Source organism: Falco naumanni, chromosome 1 (assembly GCF_017639655.2).
Source record: "Falco naumanni isolate bFalNau1 chromosome 1, bFalNau1.pat, whole genome shotgun sequence".
In the NCBI taxonomy this organism is placed as follows: domain Eukaryota; kingdom Metazoa; phylum Chordata; class Aves; order Falconiformes; family Falconidae; genus Falco; species Falco naumanni.
Genome location: NC_054054.1, coordinates 22,148,891 through 22,173,911, shown reverse-complemented (window position 1 = coordinate 22,173,911; position 25,021 = coordinate 22,148,891). Strand labels below are relative to the sequence as shown.

At 38.2% G+C, this 25,021-nt stretch overlaps 1 protein-coding gene across 4 annotated transcripts in view; it reads right to left on the bottom strand.

The window, feature by feature from the left end:
- NDST4 (N-deacetylase and N-sulfotransferase 4) overlaps positions 1–24,648 on the bottom strand; it is a 135,609-nt gene extending 110,961 nt beyond the window's left edge. For 3 of the 4 annotated variants that reach the window (XM_040584488.1, XM_040584469.1, XM_040584496.1), the window contains exon 1: positions 24,522–24,648. The gene's annotated coding sequence lies outside the window, so the exon portion shown is untranslated. Of the gene's footprint in view, positions 1–17,631; positions 17,777–24,521 lie in introns of those variants that run through there. The other variant, XM_040584478.1, reaches the window with a different exon arrangement.
- Between the last annotated feature and the right edge of the window lie 373 nt (positions 24,649–25,021).

Below are 25,021 nucleotides of genomic sequence, written 5' to 3'. Positions count from 1 at the left end.
ACCAACATACGTTCATTAACATCTACCGTTAAAGCTGCTCCACATCTCTAATTACATTACTATTTCATGTCTTAAGTGCTTACTCAACTATAAAAATATAAACTCTTGTCTTTTAAGTACTGTTATCAAGATGCTGTCAAAGCAAAAAATGAGGTGATTCTGCTTAATCCGCAGCCTGATCTGTGTCACCACTTCCTGAGTTATCAGCTCACTGTGACACCAAGACAAGGGTTCATGCTGTGCGAGAGAAGTATGTCTTTGTATTGCCGTAAAGCCTTTTGGGCTCTTTCCCACAACTTCCCTTACAGAATCCTTCCAGGGTTCAGCTTTGGCCTGAAGTCAGCAGAAATCTCCTGGGAAGTAAATGGGGGTAGGGCTGAAGCTGAGAAAAAGAGGAGTTTTTTCCCAGGCCACACTTTAATGCAGTGGAAGAGACTGAAGCATCAGAGAAGGTTTATGTTCCGCTCAGCCCCCTTGCGATTTGCGTTTGCACCCATAGCACTTTAGCAATGTATGGGAGCAGTTTCTCATTTGGTCTGTTTTCATGGAATACTCTTCTGGTGTCCTCCCTGCTTATAAGCAAGTCAACCTATATTTGTAAATTCTCATAAAAGCAGGTCCAATTCATCTGACTGCCTTGCTTGGAAAAGCTGGCTGCTACCTCCACTGCATTTCAAATGGTTGCAAACATGGATATTTGTTCGTCTAGCATTGGTAGCACTCTTGTTTCCCCTTTCTGTGGAAGTATGAATAATCATTTACAGCATGTTTTTTCTCCTGTGTGACTCGTAAAGGTTATCCTTCAACAGAGATCATCACACAGTTTCTCTCCTCCTCAGTACTGCAGACAGCAAAAGTGTTGTCATCCCATTGTGTGTCAGCTGTGGTACGGCTCTCCAGTGCCCACTCCCAACCTGAGTTCAGGCTGGGGAGGTGACTGACTTTAATGCGTAACTCATTTTTTACAGCATTGCTTTATGGCACCTTGAGGAACTCCTTACAAGAAGGCTGTGTAGTACTTTCTTTTCTCCAACATGACCTACTTATCAACTCCTTCCTGATGATCTCTGGACAATCCACCATGATTTGTGCTGCTCTATGATTTCCATAAAATGGAAAGAATCCCCCTTGACTTGCAGAGTATGCACTGCATTGAGGAATGGGCAGAAAATGCCCAATTCCGCTCTGCTTCCAGTGAGGGAAGAAGCCAACCAAAGAGACTAGGCAATGCTGCTGGCGTAGAGGGACCACCCTGCTGCGTGAGTCTTCTGCTGAGGTCTCTTAAGCCTTTCTGCTTTCTGCCAGTCCGAACTTTGTGAGGTTATTTTTGGAAAAAATAGAACTAAGGGAGGAAACCAGAATGTGCTCAAAGGAAAAGTCTGTAACCTGGTCATTAGGGAGTAATAGATATCCTTCTTTAGTCTCCTTTTACACTTTAAGGAGCAATTATCTAACAAATTATGGCATTATTTTGGGAAAGAAAGAGGTAATTGATTCTTGCTGCTCTATCACAACACTTGGGACCATGAGAACAATTATGTCTGTATAATATCAACATTTGGTCATCATGTGCCAGTTGCATATCTGAGCCTTGGTGGCTTTCTGAGTAAAGGGGCTGTATCACTGCAGTATATTGTTTTCCTGATGGATAAATCAGCAAGTCAGTACTTCACATAAATTCTTTGAGGATCTAGTGGTTAACAGCTCACACAAGAGAACAGACAGTATAAACAGAGAAGTTAGAGTAGGGCTGGTAAGATGCCTAGAGGAAGGTGGCTTCTAATAAAGAAGAATCTGAAGCAACTGTTGGCAAAGTCATTATCACAAAGAATATCATCCATAAAACTAAGTGACAGCATACAAATCTTAAAATTAAGCAGTTCTTACTTGATTATTAAAAATTAAGAAGCTTGAACTCTAATGTATTAAGTGATTTTTAATTATTTTTCTTAGTTATTCAAACTGTGGAATGATTCATAAAGTAGCTTAATTAGACCGTGGCTCCAATGGGAGTCCCCTTTAACATGTCTACAGAGGCTCTTTAAATACTCTAATCCACTTCTGAATAAAAGGTGAAACCAGGAATGATATTTTCAAAGATGAAACTACAAAGAGGGTTTATCTTTCTCTTTGTACTTTTCTGTCCTTGCGATCTAGATATCAAGCTTCCATTACATTCTAAGGATGACTTTTTTTCTAGGTTAGCTCTCACAAGCATAGCTTTTTATATACCCTAAGACTTTAAAAAAAAAAACAAACTCAAAGTGAAAAATCCATTACTAAACCACTTTCAAACTGGTATTCTAGCATTAATGTAATAAATGGATCCTGTTGTCCAGAGTATTATGTTTCACCTCTTATCAAATTTCTTTTATTTTAGATAATCCCATTATTTGTTTTCTGATTCACCTAGTCCTGTAGGAGGAGGCCTCATGCTTTTGAGCTACGTCCTAATGCTCCAGCTAGCTTGGGAAACCTTGGTGTTGAATGCGGCTTTTGTAAATAGGTTTCTGTTCTTCTGTCCCCTCCTCCTTTGCAAATTGCCACTGCTCTGAGGCAGGTCCATGGCACTTGGAGGAACCTGGTCTTCCCTCTTTTACGAAAATCAATTTCCTCCTAGTAATTACTGGATAAGTGAACATTATGCGCTTGAAAGGTCGCCAGAATGTGTTGTACAGCCTTTTGTTTTAAGGAATTGCATTTGTCTTTAGGTGTGCAAACATGTGTCCCTAAGGTGAGCACCTTTGTTAGCTTCAGTGGGATTAATTGTGTAAGTAAACAAGTCCTCTGTGTCCAATGTTTTTATGTTACAATAAGTGCTAGCTGTTCATTATGGGAATGCTTTCAGTATCATAACTTTTAAAAACTATGCTGGGATTTTGGCATCCTCGCTAGTCTGGCAGAAGCTTTCACTTCTGCTGGTACACTGGGAGTGATCTCTTAATTTCTCTCGTGGGTGACAACATGGTATGCTGAACTGCACCGCTTTACAAAAGCCACCCCAAACCATGAAACACCACACTAAAATGGGAAATGGAAGTATTCCCTCTAGGGTCTATTTTTCAGACTGATGCAACCATGCTGTGTCACAACATTAAAAAAACAAAACAAAAAACCAAACCAAAAAAAACCCCAAAACAAAACACAAAACCTGGGTTCAACAAAAGGGAGGCTAACATACTTTGAGGAATCATAGTCTCACAAAGGAAATCAAGATCATGATTTTATATTTATATTGCACTGACTCTTTCGAAATGTGAAATCTCTCTGCAACGTCTGTAAGGAGAACAGAGTTAATAAGCTAAAGAAATGCTTTTAACGTCTAACTGCTATTGATTCATTTTTCTTGATGTAGGAATTACAGATTTTCATCTCTGCTCTCAAAAAGTCAGGAGGGCAGTAGAAGGAATTGTTGGGGTTTGTTTTGAATATGCAGTATGGTTCAGTGTGAACAATGCACAGTGATTGTCATTCTTCAAATAATCATCTTTGGAGTCAGATTCCTTTTAAAAATATATTTTTCTCATAGGAAGAAAATAAAGGTGACTTAATTAAAACAATCAAAGAAAAACATGGATAGAGTAATCAAGAATGAGAGCACTCCAAGTGAATAAGCTGTTGATACTTGACAATATGGTACTTTTTATTCATGCTCATTCCTTCTCTTCTCATGTCACTCATGCTCAACAGGTTACACTTCAAAAGGATCTGTTTCTACAATGATGTTGTGGAGTTGCTTCTTTGCTCTCTGAAGACTTCTGGGCACTTAAGTAGGCAAACAACATTTTAAATATTATTTCTTATACCATTGATATGACTACCACATTATGTGCATTTTAGTTTTAAGTTTTTTGCTTGTTTGTTTTACTGTGGAAGAAAGGCACGTGCACTTTGAACAGTGACTCTGTGAACTGAAATTATCATTTAAAAGCTAAACACCAGTAACAGATATATGTTACAATATAAAAGGTAGGCTCGAAAGAAATAGATTAAATTATGAGAGGGTAATAAGTTGATTTTCCTGATGGCATAAAGCTTTTACATTAAAAAGAAAAGCATTTGAAGAAAGTAAATGTTATAATAAAAAAAAAAAATATTAAGACAAAAGAACAGCAGCATGCTTATTCTACATCTGTTACATCTTGTGCTCCCATAGAGGGCAATATTGTATAAAAGATCAGTTTAAGCCATGTATTAGGGATCCATCAATTCATCTGTGTTAATAAACTTTAAGGAAAAATGCTGTTACAATAAATTTGATGCTGCATTTCCCTTCAGTCAGGCTATGACTAATACACACAATAATGCACACCAAACCACGTAACAGAACCTTGTTAAAGGTGAAGGAAATTAATTTTGTAGATTACCTAATTGTAGGCTATAATGGAAAAAACTGACACGTTTTGGCTTACAATTTTCTGTTCAGTAACTGAGTCAGAGTAAACACTCTCTTTTATTAAAGTTGGTTGATCAAACCCATAAGAAAAAGGACAGAGGTTTGTGTTATTGGTCCTAGGAATAGGATTTGTAGACAGACATATCCTGGGTACAGTGGAATCATCTGCATTTCTGTATGGTATCTGGTATGTTTTTCCTGTGGAACGCATGGGTGAACTTATCATAATATTTTAATTTACTTTTGTGCTTCTCTGATTTTGATGTGTTGTCAGCACAAAGTCCTGGACTTCAATCTTTCTCAGCCTCCTGGGTAGCTTAAGCATGGAAAGATCCATGCCCCTTCAAAATAACCTCATATATTAAACTTCTCTCTATACTTTTTTACCCGCTTCACAAGCACTACTGTAGAGTTGTGTCACAATAAGTTGTTCATATTGTCTACGCTGGACATAACTGAGGGTGTGGGGGGGTCTAAGTTCATGTATAGTGATTGGAGAGAGGAGAGTTGCCCTTTTAGGGGAGTGGGAGGCTCGTATGTCTACAATTAAAAAGTATTAAGTGCCCCCAGTGTTTCAGGTAATGCTGTTTCAGGCAATGACAGTAAAATTCATATGAAGAAAAAACCTTTATAAAATGTCCTTAAATTAGTCAGTTGCATTGGAGTGGACTGATTCAGAGCTGATAAGTTCCCAGATTTCGACTGAAATCACATTGGTTGATGTATTGATGAAGACCTCCTGAATTTAACAGTAATAATTATTGCTCTGAATAGTACACTGTTTATTTTCAAACCTCCATTAAAACTTGATTGTTTAATGAGAAATACTTGCTTGAGACTTAAGGGATCTATTATTTCAGTTCACTGCACTTGGCCGACTTCAGGTAGAAAATGAGATGTCTTCTTTGAAATGCGTGTAGGTCATGTAAGATCAGGATTTTGTATTTTTATTAATGTTAGCATGTAACACCTTCTAAGAGCAAAACCACTGGCTGAGTCTAACACCTGGGGTAAGTATACCTCACTTCAATGTCCTTTGATCATCCAGATAGAAAAGCCTGCTGGAGTTTGCTGGGTTGCTTCACCATCACTGTTCATGAGTGGGCTTGCAGTTGAGCTCATGGCATGCGTGTATGTATGGGGCAGGGGGGAAAGTTGTTGACCGAAGGTCTTGACTTGGCATGATGCAGCTGAGCTGCAAGATGGGAAATGCAGCCTGCAGTCCTAGCACAAACGTGCCCATAGAGAGCCCTTCCAGGAAAAAGATGCTCCTCAGATGTAAACACAAGGATCAGAATTTGGGATTACTGCAAACTGCTTTATGTGAAAAAAATGTGTCTTCTTCCCCGTGTTATCTAAGTTGTGTAAATACAGTTATGGTTACATTCTTTTTTAAAATCTGTATTCCAGGAGTGATACTAATGACAAGCCCCACTGTAAATGCTATACTCAACTCTGGAATGCAGTGAGTTGGGCTTAGGTCTGTGGCATTCCTTGTTTCACTAACTGTTTACCAACATAAGTGGTCTGGGGAGGCTTACAGTAGTTTCTCACTGCTGTCATCTCGGAAATCTTCACAAAATAGGAAAGAAAAGCAACCAACAGGAACAGATACAAAAGCCGTTCTTCTGCCCATTGCATATGTTTCAGTGCCCCTATAGGGATGTGAAGCCTCTTTCCATCTGCCAAAGAACCGTAGCAAAGCAAAGGAGAACAAAGTGTATTTTAGGTATCTATGTTACGATCTTACTGGATGTTACAGCTTTCAGAATGGACAGAAAGTGCAGAGGAGAACACAGAATATTGTGTGAGAATTGACTGTAAAGAGGTAGAGCTCGTTGGGGACCGTGTGGCCTTCACACAGGGCACTCCATGCGGTGTTGGGATAGAGAAGCCTTGTCAGGGGCAAGAACAGTCTATGGACAAATACAGGGAGAGCAGCAAGTCCAATGTAACTTCCACCAGATAATGTGACAAAATCTCATAACTAGTTCAAGGAAAAGTTGTAAGAGGACTCTAATCAATAAATACTAATGGTATTTAGTGCGATTAGTGCTAACACACTGAATAAAACAGATTCTAAGATGTCTACTGCAGAGATCTACTAATGATAAAGAAAGGGGATATTTTTGTTTGGTTTTACTCTTCTTTCTTTTTTTCTTATTCTTTCTTTATTTCTGTATAACAGATGTAAAGTCCAAGAAGAACCACTCTTCGGGCCAAGACTAATTCTGTTCCCAATAGATGGCTTGCAGACACCCCAGAGATTCAACTGGGAGTGAGAATCTTTGTCCACAACTTGAGTATGGGCTATCAAATATTTTGGTATATATATGCACATATATATATTTAGTTAGTTTAGGTTTTTTAATTTGATTTTTTTAAACTCTGAATTAAATGTTCCATCCAAATCTCGTATCTGAAGTCTGGTCTCCAGCTGGGGGTCCAGATGCAGCTGTAGGGGCTCTACCCTTCCTGCCGTGGAAGTCTGTGCTGGCAGCCAGCACCTCCTCCCCTCAGCCATATGCCTCATTTTCTGCCCTCCACTATTTGGGAAGCTGGAAAGAGTGGGAAAGAGCAGGTTGTGGCTGTCTGTACTAGTCAGGCTCCAAAAATTCAATGAAAGAGAAGAATTGCAGGAAACTGGCAGATTAATATAAGAGTCTATGCTTTGTAAACAACACTTTTCAGCTCTTAACTAATTCAATATTTGGTAGACTGTGTTTTTCTGCACTTCTGTGGAGTTCTTGTCTCATCAATTTGCATGTTCAAAGATTATTTAAAAGTCAGATAATGACACTTCATTGCATTTGTATCCATCAGTCTATATTATCCTTATTTAATATAGTATAGTAGTGGAGTATTTCAATACAACCACATCTTGGGTTTGAATTTTCTCAGCAGACATATTGTTTAACACTGGTTAAATCATTTCAACATTTTCAACTTCTATAAATACAATAGGGGAAATAAGTATTTCCAAACACCACTCTGTATTGGGAAATACAAGAGTACATAAATTAGATTAAAAATAACAATTAAAAATGAACTAAAATAAATTTATTTAAGGCTTTTTAGAATGACATGCTTTTATGGTCACATAGACTACTGAAAGAGAGGGTGAGAAAGAAGGAAGCTTAATATTTGTTTTGCAAATATAATTTCTGTTCTATTTAGGGCTAAATTCAGGCCTGACATTTCAAATGTACTGTATCTAACAGAATTACATCTGACTGCACTGGATTCAGACATGTTGTTCACAGACATTCACATTACCACTGAGCAACAGGTAGCTCTAGCATTTAGTCATGGGAGAGAAAAAGAACAAAGAGCTTCCTGATGTACAAAGTCTCTCAATTTCCTTTTTTCCTCCTTTTTTTACTCCTGGTATGCTAAATGAGACAAGGATCAGAAAAGGTCTACTGATTCTGCTTTAATGGACTTTAGTCAACCTTTCCCCTCCTACTTTAGGCTGGGCTGTAGCTACTATCTGTTCCTCTTTATTTTCTCCCTCTGCCAAGAGTTATCTGGAAAATGTAATGATCTATGAGAAAACCCCAAAGACTATAATAAATATGCAATTGTTCCTATTTTACAGAATGCAGGTTTTAATAAATTGCAGCTAATCAAAGCATAGATTCTTTCAGAGACTGATTTAATTTGAAAAATAAATAAATAAATAACGTTTATTATAGGAAGCTCCAGCTTTAACTATAGAACAACTTCTGGCTCTATCTCATACACTTGTAAAAAACCACAAACATTTCACATTTTTTTAACAGCGTATTAATAATAATTCTCCAACATCGTCCTTTCTGTTGTTGTTATTTTATTGTAAATAAGTCATCAGTAATGACATTCCAATGCAAAATGTATATGGAAAATGAAGACGTGTCAATAGCATGTATTGAAAAATTATGTAAGTCACAAATAAGAGCACTAAGTATGGCAGTGGATCTATCTGCCATTAGATATGAAGGAGGTGTGGAGTAAGGATATTAGTTCTGTAGAGCAGAGCTCTGAAGAAAATACTATAGCCAATTTGCACAACCTCTGGGTTTTGGGATAATTCCACTGTAACATGGACATAAGATTTTAGGTCTGGTGTAAATCTCCGTAATTTCAAAGGCTTTGTACAACTTGGTGTGAAGTATTTTAGCAGTATTTCTACAATGGAAAGGCTGCCAACAGAATTGTAGTTGCAAGAGAAAAACTCTGAGAGATAGAGTTAGTAAAGGAAAACTACATAGTAAAGCGTGTCCTAGAAGTTTAGTCATGCAAAAGATTCACTGAAGTTATCAGTTTTGGGTTTGGTTGTTGTTGGGGTTTTTTAAGTCTTAGCAGATTTCTGCTTTGCAATGATGGGGTAAAAACCTCTTTAAGAACTTCTCACTTTGACTTGATTTTCATGGAAAATCGGGGCTGGAAAAATCGGAGAGAAACTGTAATATTTGTATTTATGGTATAAGAGTAGGGAATTATTTTCATTCTGCACAAGCCTGGAAGTGAAAATTCATTTTGGGGCATTGCAGAAACTCTCTGTCCTGCCTCATTGCCCTGCCAGAAGTAAACCACCTGTCCCCCCTGCCTGTGCATTGCAGTTCTGGCCCTGCTGGCATAGGGGACATGGCAGGGTGATCATCCTGGGGGGAGGCGGGCCTCAGGACCCTTCACCGCAGCTGGGACCCTGCAGGTGGTAGGGAAATTGTGAGGGGTCAAGTACAGCAAGCTGACAGCTCTTCAGCCTCTCATCCAAAATACTAGTGGCTGGAAGCCCTCCAGGTCATACACAAGTGAAGCCATCACGTTAACAACAAGGGGGTCTGTTCAGTCATTTCCTGCCTTTTTATCCTGATCTTTGGTTTTCATAGGCACCGCAAAATGTCAACACATCCAGCTTCCAGGAACACATCTCTTCTGCCTCAGGCATTCTCACATGAACAAGGACCACAGAGGTGGCTGTGAAAAATCACGTAAACTGAACACAAATACATTGGAATACTTCAAATGCATTGGAAACAAGCTAACACAATTGCAAAATCTGCAATGGCATATTTGGAACTGTTTTGTCCTAGTATTGGTTTAGAGTATGTCTGGGAGGCTGAGAGCTCAGAAAGGAGAATGGGTGAAAGTATGGATGAACCTGACCCAAAGCTCAATTGTCATTAACTGCAGTTTGGGGATAGTAAAGTTCCAGTTTGGTAGAAATTGTTTCATTTCAGAATAAATCACAATTTGAGGGTGTATGTGGTGTACTTTCCACGATTCAAAGATCTTTTCTGTCTGTTGTAGTTAACATATCAGCAGGAAAAATTACCCTGATTAAAAATATAATAGAGAATGCAGAAGGATTCAAGATTAACTCAACAAAGATTCAAAAAAGAGAGTTTAAAAGTCTTCATTGATTATTCTCCATATCTTTTCTTGTTATGTAGCTACAGAGGCGTGCAGGGATGTTACTAGAAGGATATGCTATTTAAGTCAGTATTTCACATCCATTTTGCCAGACACCAAGAAATGGTGAAACAAAGATGCAAATCTGAGATGAGTCACAGCCTTAAACTCAGTTCAGGTAAACAGGGAAAATCAACGACACATTGACTGAACTCTCAGTCCCTTAGCTGTCCAGACAGAGTTCACATTATTGTGCACACACGTCACATAACCTTATAACAGATTTTAAAAATCACAGTGATTACTTGTTGGATTTATTTGATGAGATCCCTAAAATTTTCCCGAGTCAGCAGCCAAAAGTAGGTTTATTCTCATGGTCATTGTGGGAACCAGTTCTGTTTCATATCAGAAAACTCTTCCATTTCAAAGAAATGCTAATTTAATTTCAAACCTAAATTAATTCCTTGCCATTCAAGATTCTGCTCACCATTTTTTGATGACCAGAATTCACAGAAAACAGGCTGGCTTAATTTTAATTCAGCACTGGCCACACAACTTTCTGTACTGCAAGACTGAAGCAAACAAAGTCAGCTGAAATAGAAACAGGTGTTTCAAACCCAGCAAGAAGATATGAACATGAAAGCTCTGCTATTAGAAAGCAAAAAAGCTCATTTTCTCAGTCTTTAAACTTACTTTTTTGTGGTTGCTATGCTACCGTCTCTGCACCTATTTTGTGGCACTTTGAACCATAGCAAAAAAAAGCCTTTTTTGAAAAAAAACCACAACCAAACCCACAACCAAAACCCAGGCCTGAAATAAACTGAAAACCAATTTGAGACCATCCTGTAAAGTTTTTATAGAGAGTAAAAGTTGATATTAAGCAATATTTAAGTCTGTCAGTCTGAGACATCAGCTCGCCATTTCCTCCCAGCCTACTGGACCATTTTTGTTTTTCCAACACTTTTTATGTATATCTTTTATTAGACTTAAACCACCAGCGTTAACATTATTTGTTTCAGGATACAAGCAAGTTGCAGCTACCAATAACAGTAATAGCTGTTATACCCTTTAATACACATGAAAACAGATCAAAGTCTTAGTAAAAAAAAATACTTGCTTAATAGGAAAAGATAGCTTGCATGCAGGTGATACATCACAAGAGCACTAGGCAAGTACACTGGTATTCAGAAAGCAGAAAGTAAACGCTAGGCAAATGGTCTAAAGATATTCAAAAATTTTAAAAAGCATGTTGGTGATATAAGAAATATCGGAAAGAAAAAGCACCCTTTGGAAAACCACAAAACACAGTCAGCTATGAGCATAAAGTTGTCATGATAGATTCCTTCCAAGGACACATTTCCAGTAACAATTTTAGGGAAAATAACGGTAACATTAAAACAGAAGGAAGGAGACTCACATGTGAAATGATGAATCCCATGTAAGGGGAACTGGTAAAAGACTTGACTACTGCAGCTGAAGAAGACTTAGAGGGAAAGGGGATGAAGCTCATAATGAACATTTGTGCATCCCTGGTCCTGGTTTAGACGGTAAGGAAGCGTGGCATACTTTCGGTCACAGCAACGCTGCTGGCTTACATTGAGCTGCTCTCCTAGTGCCATGGGCCTTAACCATGGGCTCAGGGTCTAACAGACCAGCAAAGAAACCCTATTGCTTAAGGTTTGCACCACTAAATGCAGAAAACATAAAGTATTATTATGCAATGCCTAATGGCAGAGGTGGACAGGATCACTCAGTTGCTTTATTTACTCTCCAAATTGATTGTTTCTGTGAAGTGAAAAAGAAAAAAATAATTGCGTACTGATAGGTGCACGTCACTGCTCTCAAAACACCTTAAAAGAATCATTCCTTACAGAGGAATGTTAGTCATGCTGAAAATCCTTTTTCCTTCCTCTTTTACACACCTGTGTGCATACACAGATGCTTGCACTTGGGATTGTTAATTACTTTTCATGCCTTTGAAAGTCTTCTCCCAATGGTTCCTCAGTTTATCAAGTAGATTTGCTATTTATCATATGGCTGTCAGTTCCATGCCTCCATATTGAAGTAATAATGAAGGGAGGTACTTGTCTATAAATATCTAACTACAGTGACAATAAAGATAGCGAGGAATTATTGCGTACTTAAAAGATGTAATGGACTGAAACTAGAAAAAATAAAATTCATTTTATGCATTAGGGGAAAAAGGCATTCTTTAGAGAAGGTCAGTCTTACAACGGAATAACTTACCTAGAGAAAGTTCACCATCACTGCAGAGGTGTTGATGTGAATATTAGATAGGGTACATGAGAAAATAGAAAAGTATAGAAAAATAAAGCAGTAGTGAATATTTTGCAGAAAACATTAAGGCACTGATGAGCAGCCAGAGGGGAGAGCCTAGCATTTCTTTTCTATACTTTCACTATTTAAGATTCTGCTCTTGTGACACTAGCAGTTGTTAATAGCAATGGGAAGGGAGGCAGAACAAGATGATCTAGGAGGCCCCTTTCAGCTTTAACATCTACAGCATTCATTCAGCTCCCTCTTGGCACAGGAGTGAACTCAACCTACCCTGATTTATATATCCAAACTTATTATTTTAATACTCTTGCATGGAGGGGAAAAATATTACAGCCTGACAGGAACTTTAAAAAGTTACTTGCCATGTGAAGAAGTGCATTCTTGCTGTTGTCACCAGGTATTGCTTATTTTCTGCCCACTGGCCACAAGTGCATTAAGCACTCAGTAATGGTAACACCAGTAATAAATAATTATTGTAAGCTGCAATATATGCTGTGCAAAGACTTTTAGCCATCATAAAGATTACTTTCTGTACTGTCAGATTTCTGTACTGTGGAATTACAAGGATTTATTTTACTGAAAAGAAAAAGCTGTCTGCTGATAAGATCACATATCAAAAATATGCAAAAATGTTCCCTTTACATTTGGCTAAGGCAGAGACTGCATTCTTCTTCTGCATCCTAATTTGGAGACCCAAAAAGTCTAGCGGTGCTAATGTAGAGTGCGCCTCACCAACCTGCTTTCCCTGCGTTCAACCACACAGGAGCATCATCCACTTCTTCCATTCATAAAGTTCAAGGAAAAGGAATTTTTCTATAGGACCAGAGTGCTGCTTTGAACTAAGTTCAATGTGCAGCCTTGGGTATTTGTGCATATCTGGAAAACTGAAAAAGTCAGCTAGGAATAAAACCTGGCCTCTCTTTTTTTACTCCTAATAGGTACACAGTGAGACAAATAAAGAAGAGTGGGAGGTGGAAAAAAGGCAATGTCTCCCTCTGCCTTTTCTCCAACAGCTTTGTGGAGTGCACAAGCTTCCCAAGGGTGAATCCCTTACTAAGATATTAACAGGCACCATTTTCCTGGGGGATAAGAACTATGTGTTCTAACTCAAATTTCAGCAGAATAAATGGAATGGACAATTTTCCTGCTCTTCTAATTTTAAGATTGCCATATCTGGGAAAAGTAGTTTGGTTACTAGGGGAGATGCCTCATCAGGTGTTCTAAGCGATCATAGCTACATTGACTATATGAAAAAAACGATATGCCTCAGGGATTTTGATCTCCTTGTGCTTTCCAGACTTTTGCCTAGGACAGTAAACAGCAATTATTTGCCCAGTGCAGGTAGTCACATCCAAGATGTTCAATTTCCAGCAACTGCAAGGCAGCAGGTGTGGATAAATGTTATTTCCTGTTTATTTCTTGATTTCAGTCTTTATTTTTCCCAGAAGAACTTTCTTTTGTGCTTTGTTTTCCTCAGCAATTCACAACATTTTGTAAGCTTTATCTGCACAAAACAGACAAGACTCTGTTCCACTTTGTAACATCAGCATACTCCCCTCCCCTTTTAAAACTTACTCAAGAATGCATACAATACAGAATTTGTGAAGTCCTGGCATAGTGACTTTTATACCTTCTTTCTTCATCCACCCCCCTCTAGTCCTTAAGCTCTCTACTGTCTTCTTTCTTTATTACACATTCCTTTCAAATTTATGCAGGTCTCTCAGATTTCTTCCCAAGCATCCCGTAGAAAAGCCCAGACAAATACACCTCAGTCTTAATTTCTTCCATCACTGACTAAACATTTGTACTTGGGACTCCTTTTTAATTTTTGCCTTTTCCTCTGTTTTTGACCCTAGGTTGTAAGGCTGCTGTATTTCTGGTGGCCCCATTGCTTTCTGAACTCTAGGTCCTCATATTCCAACCTTCCTTCCCCTCTTCCAAAGCCCTTAATATGGATGAATTCAGACAAGTGTTGTCATGACACTTTCTGTATATAATTATACCTTGAGGTTTCTCTGCAAACAAAACTACTACTTGTTTGGTGCTCTTGATGAAAGCGCTTTCTTGCCTAGAGCAATGTATAGGTAATTAATTAGCAGCAATATGTTGCCACAGGGAGGGATGCTGCTGTGCTTGCCTGAGGAGGCTAAGTACAAGTAAGCTCCTTCTCCCTGGAATTCAGGCTCCTCTCATTTGGAGATGCTGGTGTTTAAGATTTAAGAAATTTAAGAAGTGGTCAGGAGAAACTGTGAAATAATGGAATACAAATCAGGGATGAATAAAGCAGATGCCAGGTCCACATTGCAACAGGATGTGTAAGCAGAGACATTGTCTAGCCTTTTCAGTGAGATACACATTTAAAGGCATGGCAGATTCAGTAAATTGCTTTTATAATCTGTAATTTCACAAGGTTTTAAAAATGTCATTTTTTGAACTAGTAAAATTTCAAACAGAATATCAACACTCCTATGTCACTGCTTTCCTAGGAATTTGTTTTTAGACCATAAGCTTTTCTCTCCGCATTGACTGTGGTTAGGTACTTCACTAGAGCTATCAACACAAGATCTACATGACAAAACAACCATGCCACCGGCTAAAACACTGCTACAGTCAGCTGCACTGCATGTGATGCTACCACACTACATTAAGTGGCAGCTGCCACTCCAAGTCCGTTGCTGAGCAGAGCCTGAGGACTGTCATGCTCCCTCTGTAGCACCACAGTTGCAAGTGTAGCTGCCCAGACAGCAAATCCCCCTCTCAACTACCGTCATGCTCAACAGAGGACTGAGACTTTGAGACTTCAGTATTTGTGTCAGAGAAGGGTCTGAACTTAGACACGGATTGGATCCAAGTTTTGAAGCTACTTCCTCCTTAAATCCTAGATCGGAGAGAAAAAAAGCCAAAGGGAAATGGGAACAAAAAGTAGGCTCTGACCAGTTGTTCCCACAGTCATCCCTTCCCCAGGAACAGGGAGCAGCCTGGAAAAACCACATTGTGCTCTTTGCAGAGAGAATGAGTGCCTGAGTGCTGCCGAGACCCTACTACTCTTCCCCTCAGCCTCTGCTGACAGGTTGCTCTTCCCCGGGCTGAAAAGCCTGGCTCAGATGCCAGTACATACGACAGCTGAAGCAGCCTACTCGTTCAGACTATGTGCAGGTCAGGAAACTTGCCAAAATGTCCACATTGACATTATAAGGAAGTTGAAGGGAGCAGATATGACAGCAGATATGACAGCTTATATGTACGTGTTCCTCAACTATATTCACTGCAAGTAGGTGTAAATTGCCTACATTTTAAGAACACTTTCTTGTTTTCATTGACGTGCCAGTGAATTTCTGGCAGTTTTCTTAAACATGATAATTTTGAGGAAAAACAAAAAAAAGAAAAGGCCCTTCAAGGGAACTTTGCATATCAAATGCAGCCTAATGTTGTGTTTAAAAATCTATTTGGCCTTTATCATTCTTTTTGTTTTGTGCCATGGTGTGTGTCCTGAGAGCAATGGCCAGATTAATTGAGCAGCATTCCTAGTAAATGTAACTAATGCCTGATTTAATCACATTATACATTGTGACCCCCTCTAATTTTTATACTGCACTCCTCGAGGCTGAAGCCCAGCATCTTGTTTGCAAGTTCAGATTTGGTTCTGAAATGAGCTTATGGTTCTTAAAACTTTTTCTTTCACTGCTCCTCAAAATGCTTACCCTGTCAGCCTGCCTTAAAGAGTAACACATATGACAAGGTTTTCAGTTTTTGTTCCTAGACCCTCCTTTATTTTATTTCACATTGCATTAAAAGGTCCCAGGCTAGGCCCACAGAGTTGTGAAAATCCTTCTGATTCTTAAGGTTTTTTTCTTATTTTTCTTTGTAATCTTTCTGTCTATTTAGGCTAAAATTTTCAAATGAAGTAAAAATCTTGTCTTCATTACAATGATCCCAGTGAGCAACAGCAAGCAAAGAATGAAAAATCTCCAGGACTGTGGGGGTATCCTGCACAACCTGAAGTCTAAGCATTTACCCTTTTATAAATACAAAGAGAATGTGAAGTGCTAGTGATACATTGAACACAGAAAACAGACACCAGCAGGGGAAATTTTAACCTGCATTATTCCAGCAGAGCTTTTGAAAGTGATTATGCCTTTTTTATACGAGTTCAATAGATCCTCACTCCTACTGTATTACAACTGTGCAATTCCAAGTATGAAATCACTAATTAAAATGTATTCACAGCAAGGTTATTTATTGTAATAAAAGAGTTGGGGTGGACATAGAACACTCTTGAGACTAAATTAGCCTTTTACCTATCAATAAAGCACAAGGGGGCGGGGGGGAGTAAAAAAGCAAGGTTTCTGATTCCAAAATATTCTACTTGCATGTTTTAAGAGTTGTGGGCGAAAGAACTGTGGTTTACTGCAGCAAAACTAGCTACTGATATTTCACCTTTATGCTAGCTATCCGCAGTCATGTTTATACTGGAATTCTCAAAATGGAGGGAAAGGTAGAAGGGAAAAAGGTAGAAACAGTATGGAAAAAACATCAAGCTGAGAAGTTGCGGCTGTCCCAGATGTGAGGAGGAGCAGTCACACTGAAAGCTGCCAGAGGACACATCAGTTGGTTATGTTCCTTCTCTGAGGGAAGCATGTACTTGCAGGTGGGAAACGGGGTAAATGGGAAAGCAGAGGGAGTACAGTTACAAGTGAATCTCTTATCCGAGATGAATCTGTCCTTGGAGCTGTCGGATGTGATTTCCTGTGCCAGCTCCGGTGACTATGACCCTTGGACCTTTACTTTTATTGCAGAAACCTGTCACCAAAATTGATGGAGGGTATTTTATGTCCCTTACCCCTCATCAACGAGTTCTTTCCTATTTGAGCCAACTGTGTTAGTTCATCTTGTGGGATTACGAGCTAGGCAATGAGCATTAGCCAAAACAAACCATTTAAAGCAACAATTTCAGAACAGTTACAGTAATTAAATTTGGGATTGCAGATGCAAACATCAGGACAGTTTCTAAGAACTTGCATACAATCAGGAAGCAACCTATATCAAGAGCGCCACATGTTCCATCAAAATGTTCTTTATGTTGAACATCAGTTCCTCACAAATAATCTGAAGCCAAGGAAATTAAACATTTTATCCACAAATAAGACTGAATATCAAATATCTAACTTCAAATTTAATTCCTTGGTATCTCCTGCAAAGAGCCTGGAAATATTACAGAGCCACGCTGCATTTCCTCAGTTGCATAACTCACCACGGCACTTGGTAGAGCTTACATATAGAGTAAATCAGGGTTGGTTGTTTTGTTAATTTCTACATTCCATGTGCTCTGCAGAGCCAGGTTTAGCATACAAAAAAAGTTTACTGCCTATATGTATATCTACAAACAAAATGTACTTGTAAATACTGAAAGAACTTTATCTTTTGCATTCCCCATTAGAAACTACATGAAGTGTAGCTACCTCAAGCTTTAAGACACTTGTGGGTTTGGCTCCTCAACTTAAAGCATTTTCAAAGTAGCTGTTTTTCAGGAGATGGACACTCACCACTTTTGAAAGGCCTCTCCAAACGTCTCACAAATTGGGCATCAAAAGTTCTGGGACTCAAAATCACCACTTGCTGCAGACAGTCTCAGTTCTTGTAAAATGAACATGAACTTAACAGTGTTGTGTGGAAAATACTGAGTGTTGGTAAGGAGGGCTGCATTTTCGTTACAAGGGTCTCTTCTGTTTGGTTTGCATTGCTTGGGAAGCTGATACTGGACTGTTTAGCTAGATTAGTAAACAGTAAGGTCTATTACTCTAATCAACCTATAGATGTCATTGCCCTAAAGGGAATTTACTCATCAATTTTTCTTGGAAAAAATGGGGTTAAGATAAAACCACTCTGGTGTAAGACCTTTAGCTTTAATTCCAGCCAAGGGCACAGATCCAGCTCAACCAATTTTGTTATTTAAGCTGCACCAGTATTTTGAAGAAACCTTAAACACAGAGAACTAGATGGAAGGGTTTCCTGATAGCTCACAGCTCTAGCTTTTTCGGGGCACATTTTTAACACCTTTTACAGCATGTTGTCCTTTGCATGTGTGTTTTCTGGTGGCAGTGCCTTCCATAACTACTCTCTTACACATAGGTCCCTAAATATAGATTAAAAATTACCCTGGTCATATTCATTTCTCATACATAATCCAGTGAGTATTGACCTTCCATTGCATCTTGTTATAGCTAATAGATTTGTGATGGTAACTATGAACTTGTTTTGAATACCTCAGTACTCAAAGTATTTCAAATAACAATAATATTTTTACAGCATCTGTTACTTGACTTTGTTGAGTATGAACAGGGAGTGACTCTTTCTACATTATATAGGATACTGTGCTTTTAGGCATTTTTCCAGGCACTTTAATTTTAACAAAATGCTGGTTTCCACCTCTAAATCTCATGTGAAACAAAGACTGATCTGAAATCCCCTGGATTACATTGGTGCCTAAAATATGGTATGTCATATTTTTGAACAGGCTAAGAAAAGATTTGAAATCAAATAGGATCAAATGTGGTTGTTCTTCATTGATAGCATGTCTCTTCATCATATTTTTATATTTCCATTAACCAAATACTAATAACCACATGATCCAGCAGTGTCAGCACGTTAGCAAATCAACAAATCCCTGTGTACATGAATACCTTGAGAGTGTACACAGAGCAACTGTTCCTCAAGATAATCGAAAGACTACATTTTTATCAGAATTGCTTAACAATAGCTGTGTTGTTTACAATTATTATGATGTATTGGCTATCTACAATAATTTTTTTTACACTAGACATTTTGGTTCTTGACCTTAGAACAGGAAAATTGTAGCCAGTCTCCTGCATCTGTTCAGCCTCCTCAATTCAAGTGGGCTTCTGCCCAGTGACACTGTGCTTTTACCGAATGTCACCTAAAATGACACCTGCAAAGCTGCTCCTGGAGGATTTGTGTCTACACTTAGGACTGCCACATCTATTTAGCAGGTAAACAGCCATTTCCAGGGATAATTTAATACCCTATTATTCTGCAAAAACAGATACAACAGCACTTTTATGGGTGAAGCTCAGCGGGGTTGTTTATTTTTTTTCCTAGATGCTTACATAAAATTTTCTAAACTTCAAGACATACATATAATGTTCAATCATGTGACAGTAATATTGGTGCAATGCTGACAGAAAAGGCTATAGGTATACATCTGAGAATGTAATTTTCAGTTTACCTTTATCTACTGGCAGATAGCAAGTAATCTTTCTTTCTTTCCCTTTCATTTTATCCCTCCTGGTTTGGTTTCTTTTTTCTGGATATTAATTTGCTCTCTGGTGCTTGAACACTCTCTCTGTGTCTACCTATCCACTATTCTTGCTGTGAATATGTTCTTAATTGGTGTTCTAAAATGTGAGTTTATAATTATGACATAGTAAGTGGAGAGGACTGAGGAAAAACAGTACCAAAAGGGCATAATTATATTCAAAGGAAACAAAAGAAAAAATGAAACTTCAAATGTTCTCGCTTTTCATTAGGTTTTACTATTGATTTCTGCATTAGCTCATTCACAGTGATTCTGAGTTTAAAGTTAAATTATGTTGTCCATTATAAGCAGGGAGCTTTAGACCTCAGCTCAGCAAAACAAGTCTGCTTAAAAGTTGAAAGTTAAGCATGTGCTTAATTTTGCCTTTTAGGTAGAATTTTGTTGTAGAGTTTCACAAGAACAGGATTTACACGTTAGTTTCAATCCTGTCATGGCTTTGCCAGGTCCATATCAAAGTGTTTTGACAGTGTCACGTCTTACAGAAAACTAAAAAAACAGCAAACAAACCAAACACAGCAATGCTTTCCTTTTGGAGTTGATTTGGGAGTCTTTATGTAATTGTGCGTAACGACCATGGCTATATCAGATAGATGAGATAACTTGGCTCAAGTTGAAGTACAAGTGGTATATGCAATGAAATGGAAATCTTGAATACAGCAGAATAAAAATCAGTAATAGCCTATTATGAAATGAAAAAACACAGACCTCAGACTGCTGTATTGGTGTATATAGTATATATTTGCTTCCTAAAGCCCAAAGAGCAGGGTCTGATCATAACTAGTTACCTATAGAAAAAGGTGAAGTCTGATCCCACAGTGTTCTTTAATAAGGGACACAAAGCCAAAGCAAGAACTGTGGCTAATATCTGGAGCTCACAAACCTCAAATGCAAATATGCTTTTAAGACTCCAAGTACTTTTTTTCCCATCCACTTGCAGAATGATAAAGTAACTTCCTCATTGCTTAATGTCTCTGAATTTGATTATTTTTGCAAAGGTGCACTTTACTGAAGCTATTGATCTCCGTGCCAAATTAACATATTATACAGGAGTTAATACAATTTTGTCTTAATGGTTCCTGTTGCTTGTAGATCCATAAACATGATTGTGCTCTAAAGGAAGATATACAGTATTTTTCGAAGTAGTTAGATGATACTGTTTCAGCGTCACTCTGGTTCAGCAGAAACCATCACTATTTGCCAGGAGAAAAGAAACGTACCCTGTCCAAAATGCTGCTTGAATTAGTTTTGTGATGTTTGCATTTTAGTTGTAATAATGAGAGATAAGAAAAATACAACCAGTCAGATTTTCTGAATGAAATTAGAAAGAAAAATCATTCTGAAGCATATGAGTAATTTAAAAAGAAAAAAAATCTGCATTTCTGGAAGCATGGTTACTGACTTCACTCTTACCTAGAAAGGAAAGAATGTGGCACCCGGATAGACGGAGTTCCCCTTCAGATTCCTCCCCACCAAGAACAAGGCAGTACTGAAAATTTATTGATAAGGGATTTTCTTGTAAGGTTGCCATCTAGCTTTCTGTAGAAACGAAGCCCATATGTTTTCCGATGCACATCTGAATTTTTTAATAGTTTTCTGCACAGACCACAGGGCTACTTCTAAACTATGTTTTGTTTCTGGTTTATAGAACCAGCTGTAATGTAAACAGTTACAGAGGTTTGAGGGGCAGAGATCAAGCAGGAATCAGTGCCTCCTCCATGAGGTCCTTTGACCGTAAAGCCAGTTTATTTTTCCCTAGAATAAGGCAGTAAGCCAGAATAGAAATTGTAGGGACATCATGAAATTTAACTCAGCTGGAGTTCTAGTCCTAAGCTCTCCAGTCAATACATAGGCAAATCTCAGAAGATCCTGTTGAAATTCATGTATCCATTTCTAAATTTCACAGGACATGGAAAACAGTGCAGAAAGCTGCAGTACCACTAAGGTGTTCTAAATTTGTGAAACAAAGGAAAATAAATGCAGCTAAAGGTAATACCAAAAAAGCACAGGATGTACAAATTCTGATTTGGTTTATGGGAATCTGCTCTAACATCACAAAAAAGCAGAAAGACAGAAGCAAAAGAGGAAAGTGTCTGTGGTTTACTGGCTGTTCTGCCTAAATATAAACTTAAGTTAATTTTTAATTTGATATTTGGAACAGAAATATTCTGAGCATTTCACTAAGTAAACCCTGCAGAAATCCAGGTGGTAGCTGGATTTCAATCTGGATGTGATGAAAGATATAAATTTAGATGTCCAGAGTAGGCTGGGATGTAATTTCTCCCATAAAGAAACATATTTAATGTGGGTGCTGACAGAAACACTAATACAATTGATGCTGCCAACTTACCACCCAACAAAAGCAGAAAAAACCACATGGAACAAGCCTGCTGCTTTAACTCATTTGAAAGAATCAGTCTTATTATTACCCAGATACTAAGGCTAAGAGGAAAAAAGATAACAGATGCGTTGTACTTTGATTTTATCTGTCTGGGTCTAAAGCTGATGTTTAAACAATATAACCTTCCACACAGTATGCCTGAGAAAAGAACGTTTAGTAATTTTGTCTCTGGCATAGAAACATGCAGTGTAGAAAGTTTTCCTGTGTCTAGCTCCAAGTGTTAAGTTACATTCACTTTAGAAGCACAGATGAGCTCTGGCTTAAAAGTCATAAACAAGGTATAACAACAGAGTTATGCTGAGCTGGAAAGAATTATCGTTTAGCACTTCTCATAAAGATTAGTCCACATTATATTCTCATCTAATAGGTTCAGTAATTTATAGATCTGCAGCGTTTCAGGTTGTTGGCTCGACCCTTCCCTTGTTCGTTCGTTCTAGTGCTTTACTTGCCCTCAGATTAAAAGTTCTGCCAAGTTTACCTAGAAATTACTTGCTATTATGTTCAATTAGAAAACTTAATCTAATTTGAAATTAGATTAAGTGACTTTTTTATCAGGGTGGAGAAACCATGTCAGGTAGATTCTTGAAGAGGTTTAAAGCTGGTCTCATTTATCTGTGAAAATAGCTTGGTTTTCCTAAGCAGCTGAAATACCTTCTAAATGGTACCAGGTGGTCTTTTTCATTCCTGTTCCTGTCAGAACCATAACTAGACTACTGGTTAGACAACTGCCACACCAGCCCGACTTTCAGGAGCTGGCTTTTGCTTACTCCAGAGCATGTATTTTGGCTTGCAGTTCAACACAACAGCACTTCACTTTGAAAATCTTTAGTTCTAGAGGATTTTTGCTTGATTAGCTATTTATTTATTTATTTATTTAAATCACAATCATGCTTGATTTTTATAATTAGCGTATATTTAAGTTTCAGGAAAATGTGTGTATATGGCAGCTAATTTTGCAAACCCCTAAAAATTATGGGCAAGCTTTATAAAACCTCAGACTACATGCTGTTTATTCACTGCTCACTTGGACATCCTTTCGAGTGTCATCTACACATCAGGATGCTTGTCCATTTGCTGAATTGATTGCCCAAAACGTAAAAGTTTTTCCTAGGCATTAATACAATTTTCACACAGCTATTTCTGTGCTGTGGCCTGCAGTGCATGTCCCTGTGCTGAGGCCTTGGCTGCAGGGCTTGGGGCCAGCTCGGTGCTCTGGGTGGCCGCTTCCACAGGTGTGCATGTGGGAAGGGTGGCATGGGCTGGTATCCCGTGTTGCCTTAATAACATCCACCTCATTGATAGAAAGAAGTCCTTGACTGACCAATACAGACTATTTAAACTTAAAACCTTGTTCCTTTTAACTTTTGAACATTTTAGAGCAGCACTATCTTTGTTCATGAAGACATGGGGCAATACAATACAATTCTCTGGTGATTTTCTTTTCAGTCATAGAAATGAATCACAACCACAAAAATTAGATCAGGGCATCGATTTTAAAAGTTGAATGCAGTGACAAGTGAGAAATAATATATCAGATTCTATTGTTCACAGATTTTTTTATAAAAACAAATTTAAAACCAAAAGAGAACTAGGGCAAAGGAATAACTAGTACAAATCTGTGAACTTTAACTTCTCAGAAGAATTCAGAACCTATCTTCCTAGTTGTGTACATACTGACAGTGCTGTGTGGATATAATGGAAGGTAAATCTGATTTAAAGTGACCAAAATTGCATTGTTTAGAGAAGGTCAAATTCTGCCCCCCATCCCCCCCAACTTTATATTTCAGTTGTGGACCATGTAAACAGATATTGTTGCAAAACCTCAAATGCTTGTAGGTCCTGAAGAGTACTGAAACAACTGCACCTCCCCCAAAATCTTTAACTAATTATAAATAGCATGCAACAAATCTTATGCAAAGCCGATCTTTCCTAACATTATAAAGGTGCATTTAAAGTTTAATTGCAGGAACACAAACAGAGAAATTAGAGTGTAGGTTTATATTACATTAGGGACTGCCTGTGTAAACACTGTTGCTTGGTGGTAAATGTGAATTTCTATATATCATTTTCGAAAACCTTACTGCTTGCAAGATGAAAAGAAAGGAGGGTCTGATCCATGAATTCTTATATGAAAGCAAAATCATAAAATAAATACAAAATTTCTGTTTAAAACAGAACATAAACCATCAGATTTCCAAATGTTATAATTTCTTAATAATGGAAATTCATAGAAAAAGATCAAGATCAGTTTCCGCCTATCTATGTATACTATGTAAAACCTGGAGCCTTTTCACCTTGGAGCCAAAGAAGGGGAACATTTGACAGGATCTTTAGTAGGATGGCTTTGCAGGAGACTCTGAGGTGCAGTGGAGCCATACCTACATACATACTCCTTCACAGCAGAATCATACCTACGTAACAAAAAGCTGTCATTACCACAGATTAGCTTCTCACTCTTGTCTGCAGAAATTGTGTCCTTAATACTAAAGGAAAAGACAAAGCTGGGAGAGGCAATATAAAGGAACAGATCAAGGGCAGGGAAGTAATGTAACACTCTTATGAAGAACACTGTTAGACTTTTTTGTTTTTCTTATCTAGATAGGTTGGCTCCAGATGTGGAAAACTGGTAAAAAACATTCTGTTGTTCAGGAAAATGAAAAACTGATGTTGTTAGAACTGGCAAGAATGATGGGGTTTTTTACCTGGAACTATCACGTCTTTGGAATCAAACTTGAAGGAAAAAAACTTCGAGAGATGCTCCAGATGAAAGTTGTCTTTAGCACTGTATAAAGTAACAGAAAAAGAAATAGTCAGTGATTACTGGAAGCAACATTCTTCATATGGACAATCTGCTGCCTCAGTAACCACCTCAGGAAGATCATAGAATCACAGAATGACTTGAGTTGGAAGGGACCATTAAAGCCCATCTAGTCCAACCCACCTGCAGTCAGCAGGAACATCAGGTTACTCAAAGCCCCGTCCAACCTGGCCTTGAACATTTCCATGGATGGGGCATCAACCACCCCTCTGGGCAACCTCTGCCAGTGTTTGTTTCACCACACTCATTGTAAAACATTTCTTCCCTATCTCTAGTCTGAATTTACTCTCTTCTAGTTTAAAACTATTACCCTTTGTCCTATCACAACAGGCTCTACTAAAAAGTTTGTCCCTATCTTTCTTATACACACACCCACACCCTTTA